Below are 9,426 nucleotides of genomic sequence, written 5' to 3' on the forward strand. Positions count from 1 at the left end.
AAACATATTACAATGGATAATACCAAGTGAACTTCCCCTTTTTCTCTCTCCTGTTTCTCTCTCTTTTTCTTTTTTCTTTGTGATATAATCTTGGGAAAGAATATATTTGCGGCTGAAGATAGCTTTAAACCATCCTGTCTATCAACTATATACTCATATAATGATCCAACGACTGTTTGTGTATAAAGCTTGAAACACGTGTACCGCGGAATCCTTTGTGTTCTGTTTTAATTTTACGTTTTTAATTTATTCTTTCACCTCGGCCACTATCTGGCATATACAGGTGCTTACAATTATCAAGTATTACCTCTAAAATTTGCTATATATATATATATATATATATATGGCCGCAGTCAAATTGACTGAAAGAATAAAAGAATATATATAGCAGCAGCAGTAGCAGAAAGGAGATGATGGTTACTGGAAGTGAGTGCCATGCTAGTGAGGACTTAGAACCACATAGAGAAATACACAATAGCATCAGATGTAAAACTTAATGAGAGACAAAGAACAAGAATTTATATCACAAATGAGGAAAAGACAAAATGACTGCATCTTTCCTAATGAAGTAGTGAGTTGGACAGACCTGCTCTTCTTTGCATTTCAAGTTGCAATGGGAGTTCATCTGGTATGTCAAATAAAAATTTAGTCAACTGATATTTGAATACATCCACATCTACACCTTGTAGATCTCTGAGGCCTTTTATCCACATATTGAAAAGTTGTAAGTCTCTGAACCTGTTTAGAGTTGTGAGCCTCTAAAGCTGTTACAGTTTGGGGTTCTTATTCTGGACAGAGAAAGAGCAGGATCTTTGGTACTATGAAATAGTATCCAGTTCAGTGACTAGTATAGCTTTCAATTTAACTCCAAAGTTGGGTACTAAACCTGCCAGAATCCTCATATATATCACTACATATTTTTTACATGTTCTTTTCAGGAAGTGGAGCTTCAGCTCATTTAGTCTTTCCCAATAGTCCATCTACTACACTAAAGTGGTACTGGATTGCCTTGTGTTCTGCTGTTAATTTGATGGTTTGTGATGACCATAATTGGGAGCAGTAATTCAGATGACTGACAACAAATGTTCTCCACAGGAGCAACATAGTTTCCAGAAAAGCATGGACAAGGTGATGAAGACTGACCTCAGGTCCTTGAATCTCACAAAAGATGTGACAAAAGATCAAGATGGCTGGCAATACGCGTAACCTAATTTCTTTCCTCCTCAAAACACCCATCATGCATTAACTCCCTATTTGCAGTCTTTCTTTATGCTACTTTTCTTACTACCTGGAATCAGCTCACTTGTTATTGTCAACCATTAATACTGATTGCCATCTATACTTTCATTGATCATCCACCCAAACCTTTACTGTCATACATCTCCTTCCCCACTACCATATGCCTCACCTTCTTAATACACTGTGTCTGCCTCTCTTCCCCATCCACCCCTACAACCAACCTAACAGGATGTCATCCCCCTTTCACCCTTCTCCTGTTTACTGTATCATCATTTCTGTTCTGCTGCTCCACGTTATCACACATCCCCATATCCCCCACTACCACCACCACTCGATCTATCCCCACTTGTACCTTAACACTTCATCACTCATATCTTTTATCACTTTCCATCTCCATCTTATCATTCTCATCGTCTCTCCTAAAATGTGAGTTGTCATACAGCAAGAAAACTGTTCTGTTCAGCTCTTTTCTTTCATACTTTACCCATCTCTACTTTTTGTTCTTTTAGCATAAAGTTCCCCACTATTCAAGGTTCATAATCTTGCAAGCTGCATGGTTACCTCACTAGTGTCGGTGACAGATAAAGCACCCAGTGCGCACCGTAAAGTGATTGTTATTAGGAAGGGTATCAAACAAACACAGGAGCTCAATGTTGTCCTTGGGTCCATCAGATCCTGTCAAATTGCCCAACTCATGCCAGCATAGAACATGGATGTCAAATGATGTTGCATGTATGTCCTTAAACTGCATTCAGTATTGAAACTCTAATTCAGGAGTTCTGAAGTTGTCAGGAGCGTGGAGTCACCCCTTAATTACCATTACTCTCAGGTTCATTCTGATCTGAAACAGTACTACCTGTCAGGGTCCCATCTATAGGTTAAATAGATTTCCTAAGGGTAGAGGAGGCTCCCATTATTTTTGACAAAGCTGTGGAGAAGGCAGCTCATCAAGGAGAATGATACTCTAACATAATTGTTGCAGCCAAAATAATACCAGTCATCTAGCAATCCTTGTCACTGGAACCTATGGTGACTGAGAAAGTGGCAAAACTGCTGTAAAAGCTTTTGTTACTTAAATCCAGAGATGTACAGATGTTTCACTATCATTTCTTGATTCCTTTTGTATTTTATAAAGCCTTATGGCAATGGGTGCATGGTGAAAAGTTAGTTCCATGCAAATGCACGGATAAAAGTAAATCAGAACAATCAGGATGAATGTGTGACAGCTATCATGTGACGAAATGAGGCAATCATCATGTATGTACGTACATATATACATCAATCTAAAGATAAACATTTATGACAATGTGCTTGCATGTTCGTGTATATGTTTGTGCATATGTGTGTATGGGAGTAGGCATGGCTGTGTACTTAAGAAGCTTGTTTCGCAGGCATGTGGTTTGGGGTTCATTCCTATTGAGCAGTACCTTGGGCAACTGTCTTCTTCAAAAGTTCAGAATTGACCAAAGCCTTGTATGTGAATTTGGTAAGAATCCCATTATATACATAGTGTATGTGTGTGTGCACGCGTACATGCAAATACGTATGAGGTGGTACCAAGAAGTTCCCGAGGTAGTTATGTTTAATAAAAAATAACTTATTTACCTAAGTTTTAACATCATCTCCTTCGAAATAGCTACCTTGCACAGCAATACACTGGTCCCACTTTTGGAATCCGGCCAGGAAGTCATTTTCTGCAAGCAAGTTGAGGACATTCTGTGATCCACTCTTGATCTTGACAATGGTGTTAAAACAGCGAACACTGAGCTGCATTTTCATCTTGGGGAAGAGATCGAAGTCCACAGGTGCTCAATCTGGCAAATAGAATAGGTGCAGAAGCAATACCATGTTGTCTTTGGAGAGAAACTCACAAGTGAGGAGAGCTCAGTGACAGGTGCATTGTCATTGTGAAGAATCCAATTGCTTGTGCTCCACAGATCAGGTTGCTTTCACCAAATTTCCTCCCACAAACAATTCAAAATATTGTTGATTGTCCTCTGATGATCCTCATGCACAAACTGATGAATTTTCTCCACATTTCTGGGTGTAACACTCATGGCAGGTCTTCCAGATCACACATCATCTTCCAGGGACATTCTTTCACTTTTGAAGCACCTGTGCCATTTGAAACATTGCGTACAACCCATTGCCTTGTCACTGTAAGCTTGCCAAAACATGCTTAATGTCTCTGTAGCAGACTTTCCAAGATTAACACAAAATTTCACTTTGGCTCTTTCTTCCAACTTTCTGTTTGTGACAAAAATAGCAGAGTACAGCATACATGGGATCATAAAAGCACAAATTTCACAACTTTCAAAGTAAACACAGCAATGTCACTTGGCACACTGACTTATGAAGGTCACTGCTAGCTCTCACTGTGCATGCAACTATGGGCTGCCATCTGTTGGCACACTACAGAGCTAGTCCAGGAACTTTTTTTATACTACATCGTATGTATGCTCTGGTAAATGTAACAAAACATTTACTGTCATACAAGAAAATATCTTCAAAGCAGAGGTAAAAGTTACTTTGCTTAGAAATAGGTATGGGTTACAGAATATGTGGTTGTAGAAAATCTGCCTCAACAAATCTCATCTGATTCATCCAAGCATGGCAAATTAGATGTTTAAAAAAAGATGATGATGATGTTGTGTCAGGACCTCCTTCAAAATGGCTTCCAGCCAAGTCTTCACCAAGTTCTGTGCCTTGGATTTCAGTGACCTGCAGCTCCTGCTCTCTCTGAACTGAGTGATGTTGCTGAAGAAATCATCTTCTTCATCCTCATTGCTGGTGGTGTTGCTACCCTCCTCATTGGTCTCCATTAGAGCTGTCTCTACAACAGTCTCCATGGCATCCATTACTCTGCTAACCTGGTTGTTATTATAATGCTCCAGCCAGAACAGGCGAAATTTGGGGTGGCAGACAGCAGCCATCTGGCATTCAAGGTCTTCTAGGAGGAGCCCAAATCTTTTTGTGATGCCTGCCAGTATTGCGTCTACCAGAGGATAGCAGTACAGGAGCTGTTTGAACTTGGCCTCCTTCAACTTCATGACAGTAGCCACTACAGTTGGCAAAAGGCTCCAGAGATAAGCCTTATCCTCCCTCTAGATTTTATCTAAGGCCTTGGCAACATTAGAAATCACCTAGGCATACTGCATCAGGAAGCCGACATCAGAATCATTGAAGGTCTGCAGCTTCAACTGTGTCATCACCTTGCGGACAGCTCCCCTATTCTTCTCCAGCAGGTTGTTAAAGACAACAACAGAATCATAGGTAGAGTTCCATCTGGTACTGTTGGGGACCACCAACCTTCTCTTCAATGCGTTCAGAATGCTGTCTGCCACTACTGTGCTATGGCTCTGCAGATCCCACAGCCATTGTGCCTTGGACATGGCCTTCCTGTTGGCTGACTTGAACAAAGCACTGTCAAGAGCTTTGTCAGGATCCATGCTGGCTACCAAGTTGAAGATATGGGCTGCACACTTCATGTGCACTGGCAGGTTCAGGCCCAGGCCACTGGACTTGTCAAGGATGGCATCAACAGAGATGTACTCAACTTCATCCACATCTTCAGCCTCAGCGTCCAGGTCCACATGCCCTCTACATCTGGATCAGCAGCAGCCTCATGAATGTCTGGCAAGAGTTCAACTTCTGTACCAAACTGCATAAACACCTTAAAGCTTTTGCCATTGTCTGTCATGATCCTGGTCACCTTGTCTTGCAGATGGAACTTGTAATGGATGTCTATCAAGACCTGGGCCAGAACATCAAAGGTATGATGTCTTCTGAGACAAGAGCAGGCCAGGGTGGCATGTTGTCTCATGTGAGTCTAGGGGTCCAGTCAGTGTACTGTCATCCTCAGGTAGGATCTGTTGTGGGCCAACCAACAGTTCATGGTGGTCGTCACCCAGGGGACATCCTTCAGTAATCTGTTAAATTGTTAAGAGACATAAGTTATAAAGTTAAAAACTTAAAATTATATATACAGGGTGCGTAAGATATTTGAGGACAGATTTGCGTTTATAAAAAAACAGATATATAGTAACAGATAATAACTTTATTTATCAAAAAATGCTATGAGGATAAAAATAAACCATTTTTATAATGTTATTCAATAAAGCCACCTTCAGCTTCAACAACTGCTTCTATATGAGATCTAAATCATCTATATGCTCAAATCAAGTAATCCTGGTTCATTTTGGACATTACTCTAACTCTGGCAGCTTTCAAAGAATCTTTGGTGTTATGGATGTGGTCATTGACCTCTCTCTCTCAACAACGCTCCACATGTAATAGTCCAATGGATTGAGATCTGGGGAATTAGGAGGCCAAATGTTAGGTGTTATGTGATCATGAAAATTTTCAGCCATCCTTTCCTGTGTTACTAGAGCCATGTGTGATAGTGCAGAGTCTTACTGAAACACATATGGTCTTCCATTTCATACACTGTCTATCCAGGGCTTAACAATCATTTCCAGAACCTCAATGTATGTGGCAGAGTTAACTCCAAGGCCTTGTGGAAAGAAGTAAGGAGGCATCACATGTCCTTCATTGCTGACAACCCCTAAAACCATGACAGTTGCAGGAAATTTTGTATGCATAATATCTGGAACTTCAGAAGGGTCTGCACATAACCATCTGTCATTTCTTCTGTTAACTTTTTGATCTTGGTCAAAGTTTTTCTCATTTGAGAAAAACCAAATCAAATCTTCTGCTGGATTTTTCAGTTTAAGAGCCTTCTAGATCTGATGTAGTGATTTTCTTTTGCTTTTTCTGACAAATTGACCTTTCCTAATCATATAAGACTTATATCTGATGTCTTCGTGGACAACATTTCTGACTGTTCCTTCTGACACATGGAGATCTTTTGCAATTGACCTCATGGACTTTCTGAGATTGTCATCAATGGTCTGTTGAACTTGCTAGATAAATTCAGGTATTCTGATGATTTCAGAGCATTTAGAATGCTTTTTATGCTTTGATACTGGTGATACATTTCCATCTTCAATCTTTAGCTCATTACAAATTTTGTAGATGAAAGATCTGGCAACTTTTAAAAATCGAGATATTTCTAAATCACTATGCTCAACCTTTATAACCACATTAACAGCATGCCTCTTCATTTCTTGAGTAAGCTGAGGGTCTGCCATTATTATTTTCTGAAACAAAGATAATACAGAGTTAGAAAAAAATGCAGCAAATACCCCAAAAAGGTATGTCCTCAAATACCTTACGCACCCTGTATATATAATCAAGGTGGCTCAACAAGGAAATAATAGTTTAACATTTGTTACTAGGCTGTTCTAAATTCATGGAAATACTGCTTATAATTTAAAGCCTTCTTATTAAACTTTTGAAAGTAGTGACACTATTTTGATAGGTGACATGTTGGGGTGATGAATAACCAAGATGTGGGATGGAATAATGATTGGAATTTGAGAAGTTCAGAACTGTAGAAAAGGCGTAGGTAGGAACTCCATAATAAGTACCCAGTGTAAGCTATGGACACATAAGAGGTGCAGCAATATCAAAGGAAGGTTAAATGGGAGGATAGTTTTTGTGTGTGGCAGATGCACAGGTGCAATAAACACTGACAATATACAGAAAACAGATTCCATCACATGCCAGGAGCAAAAATAGAAGTAATTGATAGCTTCTGTTACTTAGGTGACCAACTCAGTAGTGGGAGTAGATGCTCTGAGAACAAAGCTACTAGAATAAGAATAGCCTGGGCAAAGTTCAGAGAGCTCCTACCTCTGCTGGTAACAAAGGGCATCTCACTCAGAGTGAAAGGTAGACTGTATGATATCTGTGTGCAAACAACCATGCTACACAGCAGTGAAACATGGGCTGTGACTGCTGAGGACATGCGTAGGCTTGAAAGAAATGCAGGTAGTATGCTCCACTGGATGTGTAATGTTAGTGTGCATACATGACAGAGTGTAAACACCCTGAGAGAAATGTTGGACATAAGATGCACCATTCAAGCATGACCAATTCTGCCTGACTGGCACCCATGCCAGTTGTGCACAAAAAGCACCTTTTGAGTATGGCCAATGCCAGTGCTGCCTGACTGGCTCTTGTACCAGTGGTACATAAAAGCACTCAGTACACTCTCAGAATGGTTGGCATGAGGAAGATCATCCAACTGTAGAAACCTTGCCAAATCAGATTAGAACCTGGTGCAGCCTCCCAGCTTGCCAGTTTTCAGTCAAACTGTCCAGCCCATGCCAGTATGGAAAGTGGATGTTAAACGATGATGATGAGAACTTAATGTTCATTTATATGTTATTTCATTAAAGACTGCTGTTTTAGCTGTGCAGACTTAATTCGACGACTGGCACCCGTGCCAGTAGAGTGCTAAGATCACCATCCGAGCTTGATCGCTACCAGAGCAACTGACTGGCTTCCATGCCAGTGACATGTAAAAAGCACCATTAGAGCATGATCGTTACTAGTGTCGCATTACTGGCACTTGTGCCGGTGGCACATGAAAAAACACTTGAGCGAGGTCGTTGCCAGTGCCACTGGGCTGGCTCCTGTGCAAGTGGCACATAAAAAACACCACTTGAGCGTGTCCGTTGCCAGTACCGCCTGACTGGCCCTCGTGCCGGTGACATGTAAAAGCACCCACTACACTCTCGGAGTGGTTGGCGTTAGGAAGAACATCCAGCTGTAGAAACTCTGCCAGATCAGATTGGAGCCTGGTGCAGCCATCTGGTTTGCCAGTCCTCAGTCAAATCGTCCAACCCATGCTAGTGTGGAAAGCGGACGTTAAACGATGATGATGATGATGATATATATACTGTATATTATATATTATGACATTTATTTCAATTAGCTATTATACATTTTATTACATTAAGAAAATAATTATTTGATAAATAATTAAATTAAATTAAGAAATTATGAAGTACGCCATAATAATAATAATCTTGTATAATTTTAATTTATAAATACCTTGTAAAATACTCTTCCAGCTCTTTATGGCTGGCCAAAATCATCCTACTGAGAGTGCAGTGGGACATTGACGTCTTGCTGGGGTTCAGCATCGTGATCAGGCCAACCAAGGTGGAGGACTCCACTACATGCAGCAGGTCTACAATCCTTCTGTCCACCATAGACCAACGGACACCAGTGCCAGTAGTTTGGGCAAATACTTTGCCAATGTCAGGCTGGAGTGCTTTCTTTGCACATGACTGTGACAACTGGTTAATGACACTGCTATTGGAAGATTGTCTGTGTTTCCCAAAGGAAGAGCTGGCCTTGATCCTCTCCTCAAACTGGATGGCATGCGCTGGGTGTTTCCTCTTGACATGCGACTTCAAGCTGTAGAGGCTCGCCACTTGTCCCTTGATGGTGATCTCCTTGGGATGGCACATGATGCACTGGAAGTACAGGATTTTGGCATTCCTCTTATCCTTTGATGTAAGGACAAAATAGTCCTTTATGTGGGCCCACAGGTTTTGAGACTCCTGGCTCTCAACCTGAGTGACCTCTGCCTCACCCAAAGCCATTACAGACTCCTTAACAGGCCCTTCATCCTCAGGCTGAACAAAAACATCACCTTCCATAACAATAAGCAATAACTTTATAAGCTGATAACATACACTGCTGTCGCTGACACTGTGGGACTGTCTGTAATATGACAACATCACAAGTGAATACAACTCAAAACTGCAGAATTACACAATGCTGCGTCAACTAATTATGTCTTCAAGACACATCCACAACAGACAGGAACAAACGTATTAATTTTGTTAGCGGAACCAACTTTAGCAGAAGCTAGTTGATCTAACAGTTTCCAAAGTTAGTGAAAACACTAATCTGCAAAAACAAAAAGTTAGCTTCACTAATTAGCTGTTAGCATACTAGTAGAACCATGCCCACCTCTGTATGTATATGTATATTACTCTTTTACTTGTTTCAGTCATTTAACTGTGGCCATTCTGGAGCACCGCCTTTAGTCGACCAACTTGACCCCAAGACTTATTCTTTGTAAGCCTAGTACTTATTCTATCAGTCTCTTTTGCCGATCTGCTAAGTTACGGGGATGTAAACACACCAGCACCGGTTGTCAAGCGATGGTGGTGGCGGTGGGAACAAACACAGACACACAAACATATACACACACACACACCATCACCACCATCGCTTGACAACCGGTGCTGGTGTGTTTACATCCCC

General features: G+C 40.9%; 1 protein-coding gene across 5 annotated transcripts in view; it reads right to left on the reverse strand.

Annotated features, from left to right (window-relative positions):
• Window positions 1-9,426, reverse strand: part of LOC106870969 (diacylglycerol kinase epsilon) — a 223,298-nt gene that overhangs the window by 178,794 nt on the left and 35,078 nt on the right. The window contains exon 2 of one of the 5 annotated variants that reach the window (XM_052978392.1): window positions 2,845-3,053. The exons of the other annotated variants lie outside the window; for them this stretch is intronic. The gene's annotated coding sequence lies outside the window, so the exon portion shown is untranslated. The remainder of the gene's footprint in view (window positions 1-2,844; window positions 3,054-9,426) is intronic. 5 annotated transcript variants of the gene reach the window in all.

Source organism: Octopus bimaculoides, chromosome 2 (assembly GCF_001194135.2).
Source record: "Octopus bimaculoides isolate UCB-OBI-ISO-001 chromosome 2, ASM119413v2, whole genome shotgun sequence".
Lineage (NCBI taxonomy): Eukaryota > Metazoa > Mollusca > Cephalopoda > Octopoda > Octopodidae > Octopus > Octopus bimaculoides.